Source organism: Ylistrum balloti, unplaced genomic scaffold, assembly GCF_031769215.1.
Source record: "Ylistrum balloti isolate Yb309-2 unplaced genomic scaffold, AGI_CSIRO_Ybal_v1 Utg371184, whole genome shotgun sequence".
Classification (NCBI taxonomy): Eukaryota; Metazoa; Mollusca; class Bivalvia; order Pectinida; family Pectinidae; genus Ylistrum; species Ylistrum balloti.
In genome coordinates this window covers 686,994-707,708 of record NW_026782645.1, presented here as the reverse complement: position 1 = coordinate 707,708, position 20,715 = coordinate 686,994, and positions in this window count along the sequence as shown.

Genomic DNA, 20,715 nt, shown 5'->3' with positions numbered 1-20,715 from the left:
AGAGTAGAAATGTTGAGGGGGATGTAGAGAGTAGAAATGTTGAGGGGGATGTAGACAGTAGAAATGTTGAGGGGGATGTAGACAGTAGCAAACATAAGGAGGGTGATGTAGACAGTAGATATGTTGAGGGGGATGTAGACAGTAGAAATGTTAAAGGGGATGTAGAGACTTCAAATGATGAGGTGGTGAAAAGACTAGGAAGGATGAATGGGTTATGTTGCGAATAGAAATGCATCGGAGGTCGTTGAATGTATAGACAAGAAATGATGAGAGAGCAGTTTAGGGACCTAAAAAAGAGGAGGGTAGTATAGAAACAAATGAACTGATTGCGTAGAGACGTGAGGAGATTGGGGGTGTGGATTGTAGAGCATTAATGGGAACAGACTGGAAACGATGATATAGACGATAGAGAAACATGTGAGATGGCTAGATAATGAGGAATGATTTAGATGTTCTAACTGGCTTAGAATGAGGCTACTTAGGATTCTAAGGGAGACAATGTTACAAGGGGACAATGCAGATATGGTAGGACGGCAGTGAAGGACGTTCATTTAATGCTGGGTAAGACATTATAGTCAGATGTCAGTGCTTTTTTCACGGGTTAGCAAACAGAGTATTTTTTAAACATTTGTAGCATTCGTAAAACATAAAATACAAGAATGCAGCGTTGAAATATTCATCAATGTACCTGTCAATGGACAGAGATGTTGTAATTTTAACATCAATCAGCCGTTCCCTGTGAAACACATTACACAGTTACATTATATGATAAAGACACACTTACAGTTTATAAAACTAAACGCTACTATTTAGCTTCGTATTATTTTCCTTGTTTGACCAGACGTTTAGAAAAACGACTTATTGAGGATATTACCGTACACTAGTACCATGTCTCTCGAGGCTTGTCAATGGAACTGTAAAGATCTTAGTGTTAGTGACATATCCCATTACAACTGACATCTGATACAATGAATAACTGTGACACGTGTCACTGACATTAATTTATGTTTATACATGCATTCATATGACATTAGCAGTAGCCTCAAGTACATTGACAAATCCTAACTCTTGTCGTCAGCAATATTTCCTATTGACAATATTTCCTATTCACACGTCTTACCATTGACAATATTTCCTATTCACATCTCTTACCATTGACAATATTTCCTATTGACCTGTCTTACCATTGAAAATATTTCCTATTCACATCTCTTACCATTGACAATATTTCCTATTCACATCTCTTACCATTGACAATATTTCCTATTGACATGTCTTACCATTGACAATATTTCCTATTCACATCTCTTACCATTGACAATATTTCCTATTCACCTGTCTTACCATTGACAATATTTCCTATTCACACGTCTTACCATTGACAATATTTCCTATTCACATCTCTTACCATTGACAATATTTCCTATTCACATGCCTTACCATTGAAAATATTTCCTATTCACATGCCTTACCATTGAAAATATTTCCTATTCACATGCCTTACCATTGACAATATTTCCTATTCACCTGTCTTACCATTGACAATATTTCCTATTGAACTGTCTTACCATTGAAAATATTTCCTATTCACATCTCTTACCATTGACAATATTTCCTATTGAACTGTCTTACCATTGACAATATTTCCTATTCACCTGTCTTACCATTGACAATATTTCCTATTGAACTGTCTTACCATTGACAATATTTCCTATTGAACTGTCTTACCATAGAAAATATTTCCTATTCAAATGCCTTACCATTGACAATATTTCCTATTCACATGTCTTACCATTGACAATATTTCCTATTCACATGTCTTACCATTGACAATATTTCCTATTCACATCTCTTACCATTGGCAATATTTCCTATTCACATGCCTTACCATTGACAATATTTCCTATTCACATCTCTTACCATTGGCAATATTTCCTATTCACATCTCTTACCATTGGCAATATTTCCTATTCACATCTCTTACCATTGGCAATATTTCCTATTCACATGCCTTACCATTGACAATATTTCCTATTCACATCTCTTACCATTGGCAATATTTCCTATTCACATCTCTTACCATTGGCAATATTTCCTATTCACATCTCTTACCATTGGCAATATTTCCTATTCACATCTCTTACCATTGGCAATATTTCCTATTCACATCTCTTACCATTGGCAATATTTCCTATTCACATCTCTTACCATTGACAATATTTCCTATTCACATCTCTTACCATTGGCAATATTTCCTATTCACATGCCTTACCATTGACAATATTTCCTATTCACCTGTCTTACCATTGACAATATTTCCTATTGAACTGTCTTACTATTGACAATATTTCCTATTGAACTGTCTTACTATTGACAATATTTCCTATTGAACTGTCTTACTATTGACAATATTTCCTATTTACCATTAACTACACATCCAATCAACAACACTTTGCAATAAAAAACACCTACAATTAACAACACTTACAATCAACAACACTTACAATTTACAACACTTACAATTTACAACACTTACAATTTACAACACTTACAATTAACAACACCTACAAACAACCACAACTGCGATTAAACACACTTACAATTAACAACACCTACAAACAACCACAACTGCGATTAAACACACTTACAATTAACAACACCTACAAACAACCACAACTGCGATTAAACACACTTACAATTAACAACACCTACAAACAACCACAACTGCGATTAAACACACTTACAATTAACAACACCTACAAACAACCACAACTGCGATTAAACACACTTACAATTAACAACACCTACAAACAACCACAACTGCGATTAAACACACTTACAATTAACAACACCTACAAACAACCACAACTGCGATTAAACACACTTACAATTAACAACACCTACAAACAACCACAACTGCGATTAAACACACTTACAATTAACAACACCTACAAACAACCACAACTGCGATTAAACACACTTACAATTAATAACACCTGTATTAACAACACCTACAGTTAACCATACTAACAATTAACCATACCTGCAATTAAACACACTTACAATTAACCACACTTACAATTAACAATACTTACAATTAACAACACTCACAATTTACAACAGCTTAAAATTAACGACATACACAATTAATAACACTTACAGTTAACAACAATTACAATTAATTACACCTACAATTAACCACACTTTACAAATAACAACACTTAGAATAAACAACACCTAAAATTAACTACACCTCCAATTAACAACACTTACAATTAACAACACCTCCACTTAACAACACTTACAAATAACAACACCTCCAATTAACAACACTTACAAATAACAACACCTACAATTAACAACACTTACAATAACAACACCTACAAATAACAACACTTACAAATAACAACACCTCCAATTAACAACACTTACAAATAACAACACCTCCAATTAACAACACTTACAAATAACAACACCTCCAATTAACAACACTTACAAATAACAACACTTACAAATAACAACACCTACAAATAACAACACTTACAAATAACAACACTTACAAATAACAACACCTACAATTAACAACACTTACAAATAACAACACCTACAATTAACAACACTTACAAATAACAACACCTCCAATTAACAACACTTACAAATAACAACACCTCCAATTAACAACACTTACAAATAACAACACCTACAATTAACAACACTTACAAATAACAACACCTACAATTAACAACACTTACAATAACAACACTTACAAATAACCACACCTACAAATAACAACACTTACAAATAACAACACCTCCAATTAACAACACTTACAAATAACAACACCTCCAATTAACAACACTTACAAATAACAACACCTCCAATTAACAACACTTACAAATAACAACACCTCCAATTAACAACACTTACAAATAACAACACTTACAATAACAACACTTACAAATAACCACACCTACAAATAACAACACTTACAATAACAACACTTACAAATAACCACACTTAAAATTAACTACACCTACAATTACCTACACTTACACTTAACAAAACTTACAATTAACAACACTTACTATTAACCATACTTACAAATTATCACGCTGAACAAGACATCTCTTGAAGTTAGTAGCACTAGCTTACAATTGACATATCTCACCAACTCTTAACTATAGTCAAAACGCGTAATTAACAACATCAAAAACTAGCAACACGATTGGTAACATCTACAGTCTACTTTTTGCTTACGATCAATCGTCTATAACTGGACCAAAACTCGCTGCTTACTCGGTTTTGTCATTCTGTAACCAGAACACGACGACACCAAATCTGTGTATCATAATAAAGATGTATTATGCAGATTACAGAACGAAAGTTGTATATGCCTTGGAGAGATGCAAGATCGACATGTTCTCTCGGCTAATACAGATTATGAAGTGTAATGATAGCGTAGCCTATAAATATTAGGCGTGCAATTGACAGGGCAGATCGATGTGGCTATTTAGAAAAAAAAATAAAGTCCAATAGTTGACCGAGTCGATCAATAAGCATTAGCATCCTTCTGTTTCTTTTTTTCTTTTCTGTTTTTTTTTTTTTTTTTTTTTTTGTAAATTATCTTGGTGCACCTGGCTGCTATATATTCTCAGTGCACAGACCACCACATTGTATTCATTTGTACCTTTTCCTGAATTGGACTTCCCGTCTTTACACGATGTATCGATCCAGATATGTGTTACGAAGGGCGGTAACTCCGTCATTCTTCTTGCAGCAGCTGCAGTCGGAATGTCGATCAGTATTGTAATTTAAATCAAATTAAAATCGGTCATGCAATCTAGTTACATATGGTTTTTACATGATTGCTTTGTGCACAGAAATGCAATTCTTTAAACGTCATTACTGATAGAAAAGAAGAACGGTTCACCTGCCATTATCAGAGATCGGCCGATTAATCCGGTAACTTAGATATTAGACAGATAGCAATTACTCAAAAAAATTACCGGAAAAAAAGAAAGAAAATGAAATGGTTTTAACCTGATTTGAACCATACCCGTTGACGTACGTAGGACATACTGATAACATTCGGTATTTAATCAGAACTGATCAACAGTTAATAGTATATGTTGAAAATGAAAGAAGATGTGCCTTTCTGGTTAACCAAACCTGATCGCTGATCTTTGTCGTTACACTGCTGTATAGAGCAAAACATCACCACTGCTTGTATGATGCAAAGTCGCCTGCGATGCTTGAATGATGCAAAGTCGCCTGCGATGCTTGTATGATGCAAAGTCGCCTGCGATGTATTTACCGAAATTGGCTACTTTCGACAAAATTCAGTACTGGAAAACATTATACAAAGTGTGCTTGATTGACCAATTCATGTAGGTGTATCTCTTGTGATCCTGTATTGAGTGAGTAATAAATTAGTAGATGTGCTACCTTATGACGTAATTCGTTTATGACGTCATTGCTAAAGTGTACCATTCATCGATGTTATGGGTTTTCAAATTGCATCTCTCTACTTATGTCGATTTGCCAAATGTATTCTAGCAACAATACATAAAATGACATTGTCTTTTTAATAACAATCATAGGATTGTTCTCACCTGTTTGTACGAAGTAAGCGATATTTACTGTGTATAAATTCACAAGTATTCTTACCAACAAAACCTCCTCTTACAAAGTGACACGGGTACATGTATTATGACTTGGACTTAATGACTAAAAATGACATTTCTTTTTTTAAAAAAATGGATGTCGCCCATCTAGGATTACACAACAGATATATGAATGTCGAGTTTCATGTCCTGGTTATTCCATTACTATCGCTCCCGCCCTTCTGTTATATATCATAATTAGTAAGCTCAGGGTTTTTTTAAGATAACAATCCCGTTAAGTTGTACATCATGCAGACTTTTGTTTGCGCTAAATTTCTCATATCAATACGATCAAGAAAATTTCAGTGTATCGCAATAGCCGAACAACATACTGAAAAAATCACATCTGCTATACACCTGTGTGTCTTATGTATAATCTTTGAGATTGCAGGTGGTAGACAATACTGGTGGACGTTAAGTCCCCGAAGTTTGCCTTAACCTTCACGCCACGTTTTAGTCCATACACTGGTACTTGACTTTTTTGAAATCATCTATTGTACGAAAATTTAATAATGGGGCTATTGCACCTTCCCTTCTTAATTTTGATATTTCTGAAAAACAATTTAATTTGCAATCAGTCGCCTCCGAGGGTGTTTAAAAGATGCAGGTTGATGGAAATTATGTGGAAGTTTTATGGTCGTCATCGTCGCGACATATTCTATTTCTTTGTGTTATATGAAGCCGGACGTGTTTGATGCTCGTTAGTTTGTCAGTTGGTTCCGTTGTGTTATATGAAGCCGGACGTGTTTAATGCTCGTTAGTTTGTCTGCTGGTTCCGTTGTGTTATATGAAGCCGGACGTGTTTGATGCTCGTTAGTTTGTCTGCTGGTTCCGTTGTGTTATATGAAGCCGGACGTGTTTGATGCTCGTAAGTTTGCCTGCTGGTTCCGTTGTGTTATATGAAGCCGGACGTGTTTGATGCTCGTTAGTTTGCCTGCTGGTTCCGTTGTGTTATATGAAGCCGGACGTGTTTGATGCTCGTAAATTTGCCTGCTGGTTCCGTTGTGTTATATGAAGCCGGACGTGTTTGATGCTCGTTAGTTTGCCTGCTGGTTCCGTTGTGTTATATGAAGCCGGACGTGTTTGATACTCGTTAGTTTGCCTGCTGGTTCCGTTGTACGATATGAAGCCGGACGTGTTTGATGCTCGTTAGTTTGCCTGCTGGTTCCGTTGTGTTATATGAAGCCGGACGTGTTTGATGCTCGTTAGTTTGCCTGCTGGTTCCGTTGTTTTATACGTTGTTTTCCGTTGAGAATGTGACATTACTTACTTGGTTTGGCCAAGGGTTATATGGCGGTTATGTCGATGAAGCAGAAGACGCTTACTCTTCCGGAACATTTGGTCTTTTTTCAGAAATATTCATGTAAATCTTTCTTCAGTTCTTATTTTGCCCAAGTTTTATTGAATTTGAGATTGAATTATGATTATGTTGCCTGGTTGCTATTTTCCTGATGTCTTTTATTCACAGTTTGGGTTTAAGTATCGCAAACAAGTCCTAGTTGGACGCAAAAGCTGTATCATGTAGTTCCAATTCTAAATCTGTAATGAAAACTTTATACTTTTGTACAATTATTCAAATGAATATTAAAAAAATGTGTTCTTGTATAATTTTGACACATTCATGGCCGACACTATTGAATCTATAAATAGAAGAATATTTTCCAGAATTTTAAACAGTGTCTATCCGTGGACACCTGTATTATACAACGTATATTGTAGAAGAGTAGTACGAGACAGCAGCTTGTTATTTCCCTCAGAGTAATTAAAGTGTCCATATCCTTTGAAGAGGCATCCTCTGTAAAGAAACCATCTCTTTCAAGGGAATACCTCCGTCGAGTGACCACCTCTCTAAAGGGAACACCTCCATCGAGTGACCACCTCTCTAAAGGGAACACATCCGTCGAGTGACCACTTCTCTAAAGGGAACATTTCCGTTGAGTGACCACCTCTCTAAAGGGAACATCTCCGTCGAGTGACCACCTCTCTAAGGGGAACACCTCCGTCGAGTGACCACCTCTCTAAAGGGAATACCTCCGTCGAGTGACCACCTCTCTAAAGGGAACACATCCGTCGAGTGACCACTTCTCTAAAGGGAACATTTCCGTCGAGTGACCACCTCTCTAAAGGGAACACCTCCATCGAGTGACCACCTCTCTAAAGGGAACATTTCCGTTGAGTGACCACCTCTCTAAAGTGAACATTTCCGTCGAGTGACCACTTCTCTAAAGGGAACATTTCCGTCGAGTGACCACCTCTCTAAAGGGAACACCTCCATCGAGTGACCACCTCTCTAAAGGGAACACATCCGTCGAGTGACCACTTCTCTAAAGGGAACATTTCCGTCGAGTGACCACCTCTCTAAAGGGAACACCTCCATCGAGTGACCACCTCTCTAAAGGGAACACATCCGTCGAGTGACCACTTCTCTAAAGGGAACATTTCCGTTGAGTGACCACCTCTCTAAAGGGAACACCTCCGTCGAGTGACCACCTCTCTAAAGGGAACACCTCCATCGAGTGACCACCTCTCTAAAGGGAACACATCCGTCGAGTGACCACTTCTCTAAAGGGAACATTTCCGTTGAGTGACCACCTCTCCAAAAGGGAACATCTCCGTCGAGTGACCACCTCTCTAAGGGGAACACCTCCGTCGAGTGACCACCTCTCAAAAGAGAACACCTCCGTCGAGTGACCACCTCTCTAAAGGGAACATCTCCGTCGAGTGACCAACTCTCTAAAGGGAACACATCCGTCGAGTGACCACTTCTCTAAAGGGAACATTTCCGTTGAGTGACCACCTCTCTAAAGTGAACATCTCCGTCGAGTGACCACCTCTCTAAGGGGAACACCTCCGTCGAGTGACCTCCTCTCTAAAGGGAACATCTCCGTCGAGTGACCACCTCTCTAAAGGGAACATCTCCGTCGAGTGTCCACCTCTCAAAAGAGAACACCTCCGTCGAGTGACCACCTCTCTAAAGGGAACATCTCCGTCGAGTGACCACCTCTCTAAAGGGAACACTTACGTCGAGTGACCACCTCTCCAAAGGGAACATCTCCGTCGAGTGACCACCTCTCTAAAGGGAATACCTCAGTCGAGTGACCATCTCTCTAAAGGGAACACATCCGTCGAGTGACCACCTCTCTAAAGGGAACACATCCGTCCAGTGACCACCTCTCGAAAGGGAACATTTCCGTTGAGTGACCACCTCTCTAAAGGGAACATCTCCGTCGAGTGACCACCTCTCTAAAGGGAACACCTCGGTCGAGTGACCATCTCTCTAAAGGGAATACCTCCGTCGAGTGACAACCTCTCTAAAGGGAACACCTCATATGGCAGAGCATTTCTGTAAAGATACTCCATTTGTAAATATCGTTTTTGTTTCTAAAATGCAATTGTAGAGATCAGTCTCTTTACTGAATGTTCATGTAATGATGTAATGATGACGTCAATGCACGTGATATCCGAAGAGGGTTCCCTTTCACGTGCGTAGCCGTGTAGAATCGCATAACAACAAAACTTTTCAGCTCGTAGTGCATTGACCTCGAGTATATATCTAAATACAAAAGTTGGGAGTAGCATTTTTAGAAGCAATTCCGACTGTAACTAAAAATACTTCAATCGATAAACTGTTCAGTTTTTTTTCCAAACATCGTCTCTTATTCGAAAAAGCATTAATTTGAAATGTCTCCTTGATAATATTGTTTAATTTTCCAAGCGTTAAAAGAAGAAAACCTGTGTTTTCCTTTCAAATTTACAATCGATAATAGCGAAAGAAACGTGCCGATGACTTCGCACTCCGACGCAATAAACCCAGGGGGTACTAGAAAGATATAACACCTTTACGCTGTTCCAAGTATTGGCAACAACTAACATACCCACCGGGATCTTCCGCAGGGAATCATGGGTATTATATTAGTCACCGATACACCTGGTTCGCACACAACTCTGAGTTGGTAGACTCTCATTTAACCCACATATATATTTGATGAGAAAGTTCGGGAAAATGACAATTACTACGGTGAAGTTGTAGAACTATTGTTAGGGTCTATAAACACCGAGCACAATCGGGCAGTAATTCCGAAATCTTTATTCAAGTCCCGAGTCTGTACACTTCAGACTTGGTTTACGAGCGGAACGAAAACAAATGGGCTGGTTATTGAAAAAATACCAAAGACACAGACAAAATCTTCATTCTTTAATAGATTTATCCATCAGTCATTCCAACTTGTCCTTAAAATGAATTTCGCGACAATCTGAACTAAAAAATTGAATTGCTTAAGAGTCTTACATGTGTTATTAGATAAAACAGAATTATGTATATTCCAAACTTGGTTAGAAATAGGTTAAAACAATGTCATGTATACATGATTTCTCTTATGCAAAGTGCAAATACATATATGATTCAATATATGCTTTCGTGTCTAAGTTACAAACAAATAAGATTTTTGTTTAAAAAGATATTTTTTTCATATTTCCCTAAAACAAGTTGATATCCAGAAAAAACAAACAAAAAACAAAAACAAAAACAAAGAACAAAAATAATAAGACAAAATACAAAAAAGACCAAAATAATAAATAAATAAATAAATAGATAAACAAAAAACTTGATATGCACTGTATCAACCGAATTGATGTTTGATATTTTTCCTAGTACTAAAAATTCCATCCTGTTTTATCTGGTCATTTATAGCTATAAATATTACCGTTTACTAGCCCTCTGAATTATGATCATTAGTCGAGCTTATGTTTATTTTTTCAATCATCATACCTTTTATCCTTCCTAAAAAATCGACCGACGATTAAATGGAACTATTGTAACTTTCCTCTGTCGCTTTGTTCATCGCTTCTTTTTTCTTTACAATTCTTATCTTTCTGTTACTTTTCAAATGAAATAAACTAGCACACAAGTAAATATGACATTTTTATGCAACTTTAGCACAGAACTGTATAGCTGAAAGTAGGACTCGTCATTGATGTTATATCAGACTGCTGTTTCATCCTTCTAGGACTCGTCAGTGATGTTACATCATACAACTGTTTCGTCCTTTTAGGGCTCGTCAGTGATGTTACATCATACAACTGTTTCGTCCTTCTAGGACTCATCAGTGATGTTACATCATACAACTGTTTCGTCCTTCTAGGATTCGTCAGTGATGTTACATCATACAACTGTTTCGTCTTTCTAGGGCTCGTTAGTGATGCTACATTATACAGCTGTTTCGTCCTTCTAGGATTCGTCAGTGATGCTAAGGACCTAAAACCTGAACCCCAGAAGGAGACCTGAGGAAAACCTAAGGCGATCGGGAAAAAAATGATCTAGAGGTGCTCTCGCCTAGAAATAATGAAATGAGATTTACACTGACTTCCATAAGATAACGTAAATTATTTGTTTTTATTTTTTATTTTGCAAATCGAGGTGCGATGTCTATTTTGGAAATAATACTTTATTAACAGGATCTTGCCAATTAGCCAATTGAGGGGTATTTTTGTGATATTTTTCCTAACGGTTTTGAAACCCCATTGATGCTAAGTATTTTTGTGAACCATGACATGCAGGAGAACATGTCACCGAAATACGGATGATACGCGATATCATAAAAGCTTGATTATGTTTAAAAAGTGTCAAACGATTCCGAGATACACCATGGAAATTAGATAAGATTACAATATCAGCTGAAACAAAAAATGGAACGAAATTCCCGCAAAGTTAACGATAACTCACAGTTTTCTGGCGAAAAAAGTATCCTTAGCAAATACTACTATGAATTTAATCTTCAATTATCACACTGCCAATGAGATTCATAAAACTGTTCCTCGCGACATTTTTACAAAGATTTATTAATAATGTTTTGAAGGGAGAACTTCCGAAGAAATAAAAAAAAACATGTGACATATATATCTGGCTGAAACCTTGGGCTTTCAAGGTCACTTCTTTATAAAAATACACTTAATACTTGATGTGGGTTCTGACTAAACCAAGTATGGTGAGCTTTTCCATACTATGATAAAAACATTTTCTAATTTTTCTTTTTTTAAATTAACTGTCAGATTATTTATTAATTAAAATCGATTTCATGAGTGCTGATATTGTCACAAGATGCTTCTGTGAGAAAGAAATTTCTTATTTCATGACAGTTTGCCAACGGGAAAGAGAATATATTCTGCGTTATCAACACAGGTCCTGTCTGGGGTCGATATAATCTTTTATAAAACCATTTTATTTTATGATCCATATTTAATGTTTGAGCTGTCCACCGATAACCCGGGTGTAATGGTTTCCACTGTAATCACACGTCCCTAAACATCTTGGTATTTCCGGATAGTTTGTGGAACGCATGCTAAATCAATTTATACTGCACTGATAACATGTTGACGGAAAATTTACAAACAGGTGGTGCACAAATTCAATTGTCACATGCATCCCTGATAAACAAAATACAACCCTATTTCACATAAGGGACAATATATATCGAGGCCCATACAGGGCACGAGTCAGAATTTGTCTTCCTTGGTAAACTGCTTTACACCGACTTAAATATCAATGCATCATACATAGAAATGTTGTTGATCTGGAGATTCTGGATATGACACCTGTGTGTTGTGTGATGTGTGTTGTGTGTTGTGTGATGTGTGATGTGTGTTGTGTGTGTGTTGTGTGATGTGTGTTGTGTGATGTGTGTTGTGTGATGTGTGATGTGTGTTGTGTGATGTGTGTTGTGTGTTGTGTGATGTGTGTTGTGTGATGTGTGTTGTGTGATGTGTGTTGTGTTTGTGTGTTGTGTGATGTGTGTTGTGTTTGTGTGTTGTGTGATGTGTGTTGTGTTTGTGTGTTGTGTGATGTGTGTTGTGTTTGTGTGTTGTGTGATGTGTGTTGTGTGATGTGTGATGTGTGATGTGTGTTGTGTGATGTGTGTTGTGTGTTGTGTGATGTGTGTTGTGTGATGTGTGTTGTGTGATGTGTGTTGTGTGATGTGTGATGTGTGATGTGTGTTGTGTGTTGTGTGTTGTGTGTTGTGTGTTGTGTGTTGTGTGTTGTGTGATGTGTGTTGTGTTTGTGTGTTGTGTGTTGTGTAATGTGTGATGTGTGATGTGTGTTGTGTGTTGTGTGATGTGTGATGTGTGTTGTGTGTTGTGTGATGTGTGTTGTGTGATGTGTGTTGTGTGATGTGTGTTGTGTTTGTGTGTTGTGTTTGTGTGGTGTGTGTTGTGTGTTGTGTGATGTGTGATGTGTGATGTGTGTTGTGTGTTGTGTGATGTGTGTTGTGTGTTGTGTGTTGTGTGATGTGTGTTGTGTGATGTGTGATGTGTGTTGTGTTATGTGTGAATTGTGATGTGTGATGTGTGATGTGTGATGTGTGTTGTGTGATGTGTGATGTGTGATGTGTGATGTGTGTTGTGTGTTGTGTGTTGTGTGATGTGTGTTGTGTGATGTGTGTTGTGTGATGTGTGTTGTGTTTGTGTGTTGTGTTTGTGTGGTGTGTGGTGTGTGTTGTGTGATGTGTGATGTGTGATGTGTGTTATGTGTTGTGTGATGTGTGTTGTGTGTTGTGTGTTGTGTGATGTGTGTTGTGTGATGTGTGATGTGTGTTGTGTTATGTGTGAATTGTGTTGTGTGATGTGTGATGTGTGAATTGTGTTGTGTGATGTGTTTTGTGTGATGTTTCATGTGTGTTGTGTGATGTGTTATGTGGGATGTGTGTTGTGTGATGTGGGATGTGGGATGTGGGATGTGTATTGTGTGTTGTGAGATGTGTGATGTGTGTTGTGTGTTGTGTGTTGTGTGATGTGTGATGTGTGATGTGTGATGTGTGTTGTGTGATGTGTGTTGTGTGATGTGTGTTGTGTTTGTGTGTTGTGTGATGTGTGATGTGTGTTGTGTGTTGTGTGATGTGTGTTGTGTGTTGTATTGTGTATTGTGTGATGAGTTATATGTGGTGTGTGATGTGTGTTGTGTTATGTGTTGTGTGATGAGTATTGTGTAATGTGTGTTGTGTGTTGTGTGATGTGTGAATTGTGTTGTGTGATGTGTTTTGCGTGATGTTTCATGTGTGTTGTGTGATGTGTGGTGTGTGATGTTTCATGTGTGTTGTGTGATGTGTTATGTTGGATGTGTGTTGTGTGTTGTGTGATGTGTGTTGTGTGATGTGTGATGTGTGTTGTGTGTTGTGTGATGTGTGTTGTGTGTTGTGTGATGTGTGTTGTGTTTGTGTGTTGTGTGATGTGTGTTGTGTGATGTGTGATGTGTGATGTGTGTTGTGTGATGTGTGTTGTGTGTTGTGTGATGTGTGGTGTGTTATATGTGATGTGTGATGTGTGATATGTGATGTGTGTTTTGTGATGTGTGTTGTGTGTTGTGTGATGTGTGATGTGTGATGTGTGTTTTGTGATGTGTGTTGTGTGTTGTGTGATGTGTGTTGTGTGATGTGTGATGTGTGATGTGTGTTGTGTGATGTGTGTTGTGTGATGTGTGATGTGTGATGTGTGTTTTGTGATGTGTGTTGTGTGATATGTGATGTGTGTTGTGTGTTGTGTGATGTTTCATGTGTGTTGTGTGATGTGTGGTGTGTGATGTTTCATGTGTGTTGTGTGATCTGTTATGTGGGATGTGTGTTGTGTGATGTGGGATGTGGGATGTGGGATGTGTATTGTGCGTTGTGAGATGTGTGATGTGTATTGTGTGATGTGTGTTGTGTGATGTTAGAATTGTGTTGTGTTATTTGTTTTTTATGTGATGTTCCATGTGTGTTGTGTGATGTGTGGTGTGTTATGTGTGATGTGTGATGTGTGATATGTGATGTGTGTTTTGTGATGTGTGTTGTGTGTTGTGTGATATGTGAAGTGTGTTGTGTATTGAGTGATGTGTGATGTGTGATGTGTGTTGTGTGATGTGTGTTGTTTGATGTGTGCTGTGTGTTATGTGTTGTGTGATGAGTATTGTGTGATGTATGTTGTATGTACAATTCGTATCCATGTATGTTTATACATTGTGATTAAGGTGTTCATATCACGTAAACAGACAATTTATTACAATGACCATGTGTAAATTTTGGCCTGGACAGGGGAAAAGTAAAAAAATTGTCTCCCTTTGTTAATTAAATTACAATGTCCTAAGTTTAGATATAACAATCTAACCAAGATATACAAAACATTTAAGCGGGGATTTTTGTATACAAATGTATGTGCGCAATTATATATGAAACTTCAGGTATAAATCTCACTTAATTATATTTTACAACATGTACATGTAAGTAATAATAGAATTGGTCGATTTACTCCGGAAAACATTTAATTGGGCTGGAATAGTGTACAATGGTCCGTTTGGTCTGAATTTCAACTACACGTGATTGTTTGCTAGGTTTATCGACACGCTAAACAATCAGAGTCATGTTTGGTGGGTTCTCCTTGTATAAGCTGGTGACTTGCTCACTTAACAACATACGGGAGGTCCGGCGCATGTCACTTAAAGCAATTAGGGCAAAGTGTCATGCTTAAGGACAATATGCTTAAGGTTTTCGATGCCAAATAATGAGGATGCATTGTGTCCTAGATGTATTTATCATATGTATAACTGTCCGCATTGTATATCTATTCTTGTTATCATGCACGTGTTATGTTTCCTGTAGAAGCTGCGATAGATTTCCGTTTATTTTTTGTTTGTTTGTTTGGTTTTTTTTTTAAGACGTCATTGCCTCTTGGCGTAGTAAGCATTGTGGCATCACTACAGTAAACAATTAGTGAAGATATTACCAAGTCGAATTTGTACCAGATTAAAAAATACTGCTTGTAAGAATGGTTGTAAAGCTTTTTTTAGTGATGGGATCTATATACTTGTTTTATATCGTCGTTTTATAAAATTTCATATGTACGGAAAATCCGAAATGTAGAATTTATAGTTTGTAACAGATTATCGCTTGTTTCCACGAACTAAAACTAACATTTTACACACATTTAATTTCATACAGACTATATCGTAGCGATGTTTCGAAAACTTAATTTTGCATAAACATGTAATTTTGAACGGTTTTAAAATCTTTTAAATTGATGGTGCCGATCAACGGTCTCTGATTGACCTTGACATTGACCGTTGAAGTGTCGTCTGCGCTGAGAAAGATGGTCCCTAATGAATTGTTATTGACATTAAAATGACTTCCTCGTCTACATGGTCTGGTGTCGGCTGGCGCTAACACCAAACACTTCGACCTGTCGAAATCCTTACACTGCCACATGTTTTGTATTTTAAAAAGCCTAAATCTGGTGACAAATATAGCATAGTTCACACTATAGTGCAAAAGAAACACAGATTCTCTGGGAATTCAGGATATTTTTCAATCAAGAATGTCTAAAATATTGTCGACGCTTTATAATCGATCAACGTCTCGATAACCCTGAATAGATGTAACGGACACGACTTGACAATGACTTGGCCATGGACACTTTGATCTATAGGGAGGTTAGATTGTAAAATACCGGAAAATGAGATAGAAAATGATTTATGGACATAAGTGAATATTCGTTTTATCTAGAACTTTTGACAATATCGCCGTTCTGTTTCAAATTAATTTCTTATCAATTATTTGTTGAAATTTATTCGATTTTATGCTGTTTTTCGCACCAGCGACGACTGTTTTTCCGATTCTACACTGAAATGTACGAATGTATTATTTGCAGGATTAATATTAATACTCAAAATTAGTTCAAATGCGTAAAAATACCAAAACATAAACAAGAATTTGAAACAAATTTCTGCGAAATAAAATTTTATCTAACACATACGCAGACACATTTAATTTCTGTTGTTTTGTACACAAGGAGATGCGCAGCGTCCTCATTCGAGAAATATTGGCAGTAATATTTCAGTGATATTTTAGTGAGTGTGTCTTACATTCGGTTAATGTTTCGAGCGATTTTAAATGCGCGTCCACGAAGGACGAAATTGACACCTTTCGTATAATACTTTAATATCATCTGTTTTCACTGGGTTCAATTTTCGTGTTTTTTCAATATTTCATCAAGAGTTAATATAATGAATACATATAGACCAATTAATCCACATATACTAGTATTTGCAGTTCATAGAATCATTCATTCCTAGACTAATGGAATCGACGAAAATGAACTCCCGCGAAAATGGATGATTCTTCAGTATGTTTGAAATAATACTCAAAATAAGTTAACTCTTCATCTTATTAACACGACTTCCCCTCGTTAACTGATATAAGTCATTTAAAACGTTTTACAGAAATTTCCTTTCTACGAAACAATTTTGGTTTTTGTTGTTATTTGCACTTTAATTTTCAAAAATATATCTGAACGTCATTCGTAAGAATGAAACCACTAATTGAATTCAGCAGGTAGCGAATCAGCTTTCACCATAACAGTTTTTGTTTACTTATAAGCATGTAATCTTCAGACAGTAGCCATCAATAGCTGTCTCAGAATTTATCAATATCCGGCGTCGGTTTATTTATTAGTTGCTACCTTGATGTCTCCAGTAGCCTTTCCTCATTGTCACTTTTTCCGACAAATTCTCTTTACTGGAAACATAAAACAAACCAAGTGGTCTCAGTTCGTTCTGATAGCAAAGCAATATAAACATATTTCAATATAGGGGTTAACCCACAGAGACCTTACATATGTTGGTATATAGGATACGAATCAGTGTATAAAGGCATTTAACATACATTTCGCCTGAGATTTTGATTCATCGGTGGTTTTAACGAGGTTCAGAAAGGTCACGTTCTATTAAAACAGCAAATGGCGGAAGACAAAACAGCGAGTGTCCATCAGTATTAGTTTGAAGCTGATAATCTTTATCAATTTTCTCAAAAAGTTCTATAATTTTGTGAACAGTATAAGGATCACAATCCTTGCCCTAAATCAAACGCATGGAAAACAATAACGAAATGTAACCGTTTAATCCATTCTATATATAAAGATATATTCTCTGCCAATATGTCTACCTGTAAATTTGCAGTAATTTAGCTTAACACAATAAAAACATATTTTCGACGGAATTACGACTAGCATCAACGCAAAAAATTGAATTATTTGAAGAAAAAAACATAACATGTAAGAAGGCATATATATATTCATACATATATATATATATATATAGGATGTTTTGTCCCTTATAAAGAACATTCGGCGTCCATCGGCCGAAGGGGTTATCGAGATACCAAATTTTACACCACCACTCTCGATTTAACTTGATAACTTTGTATTTGTATTATGTTCTATATGTGTTGTAATTTATGTAATATTTGTTTGGAAATAGAGGCAGATTGCCTAGAAAATTTGACAATTTGCTTGTCCGTACTGTCGTTATCACTTTATCGATTATATATAGGATTATACAGATATATATTCGTACTGTTTCACTGATTTACAAACAAGTGCAGTGCAGACAACCTGTGAACAACTCCTACTTCCGTGTTCCATCTCCTCTTCATATCGTAGTAATTCTTGGCACGTGGTATGTGGTCATCTACGATCTACACATTTTCTCAAAATATTTAGGTATTGGAGCTTTTAATGAAGGGTTCACAATGATGTGTGAATCCTAGTTATTGGATTTGTAGTATCAAGGTTTCCGTTTCTAAAGAAGAAGAAAAACTCTGCCAGTGAAAGAGAGCCTCCTACACAAGAGTCCCTTTGGAATTGGATTAGATATATTTTGTTGAACTTATGAAAAATGAAATTCTAACTTTGCGAAATAACGCATATTATATTTGTTATACTAGGTCGTTTCGTTATTCTATACCGGATTCCAAAAGCCTCGTGTTTTTCGAGGTCTTCGGTTTACTGTGTATTTGGTTCATGTTTTACCCCCGTTTGCTCGTCCTAAGTTGTTCAAAGGTTAGAGTCAATCGATAGTTAACGAACGCTTTTCATTCAAAATACTGTATATGGGGGAAGTAATAAAAAGACAACATGTCACCACTATGATTCGAACTAGCGACCATCGGTGTTTAGCCGGATACCGCTCGGTGAAAAGGAAAATCCCACTACCATGGGGTAGAAAGGCGACCTCTACACATCGCTTCTACAAAATAAACAGAACCAGTTGTTGATTCATTGAGACAGCTAAAATTGTCACTAAGCTTTCACCACTGGGTTGCTTGTTCAAAGCCGAATTCGTTGGGCAGTCTCAAAGTGCTTTCCTCCACCACCCAAACCCAACACATCCTTAAATGTTTCTGGCTGTTAATAGGACGTAAAGCAAAGCAGTTCAGATTGATATATTTTGAATGTTAATTTCACCTTCATCACTCCTATTTTCCAGTGACGAGTATTAATGTTTTTCACCAAACAACTAATTCACTACACTACCCTTCAAACAAGTGATGTCAGGAATTGGCATTACACGTTTGTTGATCAGGTTAAGCTAATTGTCGTTAATTTACTAGACGAAGTAAACAGTCTACAAGCTAATGGTTTTCATTGTTTTAATTTGTTTCGTTTCTTTCTCAAATAACTGTCTGATAAGTCATACCTCCATGTCGTCACAGATCACGGGTATCATAAAAACACACACTACTTGGATTTCCTATTTTGCTTCCCCTTTAGCGCGTGCTGTTTGTCAACATTAAAGAATGGAACAAAGTTGTCTTTATAAGACAAAATACATACTGGTGCTGCTTCTCTTTTTTCAGTTATCTTTCATCACAGTCAGGACACCAATCAAAATGTACAGATTCTTTGGTATACCAATTCACACGACGGCCCAGAGTCTTCGCCTAATCTTACATCGATGTCCTTTGTCATTCTGGCATCTGTCTATTTAAGCATACGGATTGGTATCTATATACACGCCCCCACCAGATTGACGAGATTTAAGTTTCAGCGGACCAGTTTTAAATGACCTTTTGGCGTTTCGAGTATGCCTAGCATGTCAAAGCTGTATGCTAGATGTTTTCTAGATAACCGAAGGTGATAAAGTCCTTGCACAATAGCGGTATCATTGAATACCGCACTGATGAAGCTATATTATGAGTGACCGACTGCGCATGTCTTTGTGTATGTAAGTAACGTTGTCCATGCACCTGTTGCTTGTATCTGATGTAACTGTATTGATTAAACAGATTACACCTAACGACCACCAAATAAAGGTGATCTAAGGTCAAAAACATATCGAATGAAAAATCGAGAAAAGTTCGAACGGTATTCATAGTTGAGCACGTGATACCTTTATGAAAAAGTCAAAAAGCATCGAAGTACCCTCCGGGTCGGAGTTCAGACATAAATAAATGATACGATACAAAGAGCCCGTTGACCGAGACTTTTGGCTTGTGGTCAGATTCCGAATGATTTCATTACATATTTTATGTGTGATAGATAGAGTAAAACGTTCTGGCAGTCCAAAGTGAAGTCCTAAAGGGGTTGTAACATTGGTGGGGAGGTGTAATCCAAACTTCCATCATACGTTCGAAAATCCTCGGGGAACATCGTATGGTAAATATAATTTCAAAACATATTAGACAAAGCTATGTCGAGGTGTGATCACGGTTATAATAATATCAGCATTTTAATATGTTTCGCCATTCTTGTGTACAGAGCCATCTATGTTCACATCCGGTTCCATCAGACAGTGATACCTGTGGATTAAATAGGTACCCAACAAACACAGGAGTGATCTTAACAGGTCCAAACTGACCAAGAGATGGACTTCAATTCTTCGGACAGCCGGACCACCAGGATATGAGCGGGTAAGCGATGGTCTATTGGTTGGCCGGTTTTAGCATTTTTGTAGTAATTATTCTAAGGTTTTTGACACTATACCGTGTTGAAACCCGCTGGCAATCGGTCGGCATGCATAATGCACGTTCATATCGGGGTTAAGGTGTGACTTTCCTATCGAACGAGCCCTAACAACCTTCCTCCCATACCATTTGTGATTTATCATGGAGATTTCACTTTCAGGATGAAGGCATTCTCTTTTCCCTGATTTACAATGCACTTTACAATATCTTTGAGGATCAGTGGGATGATATACAAGCATAACATTATATATGATCAGTCGAACTCGTAATCTAGAAAATATATCATTTTAGAC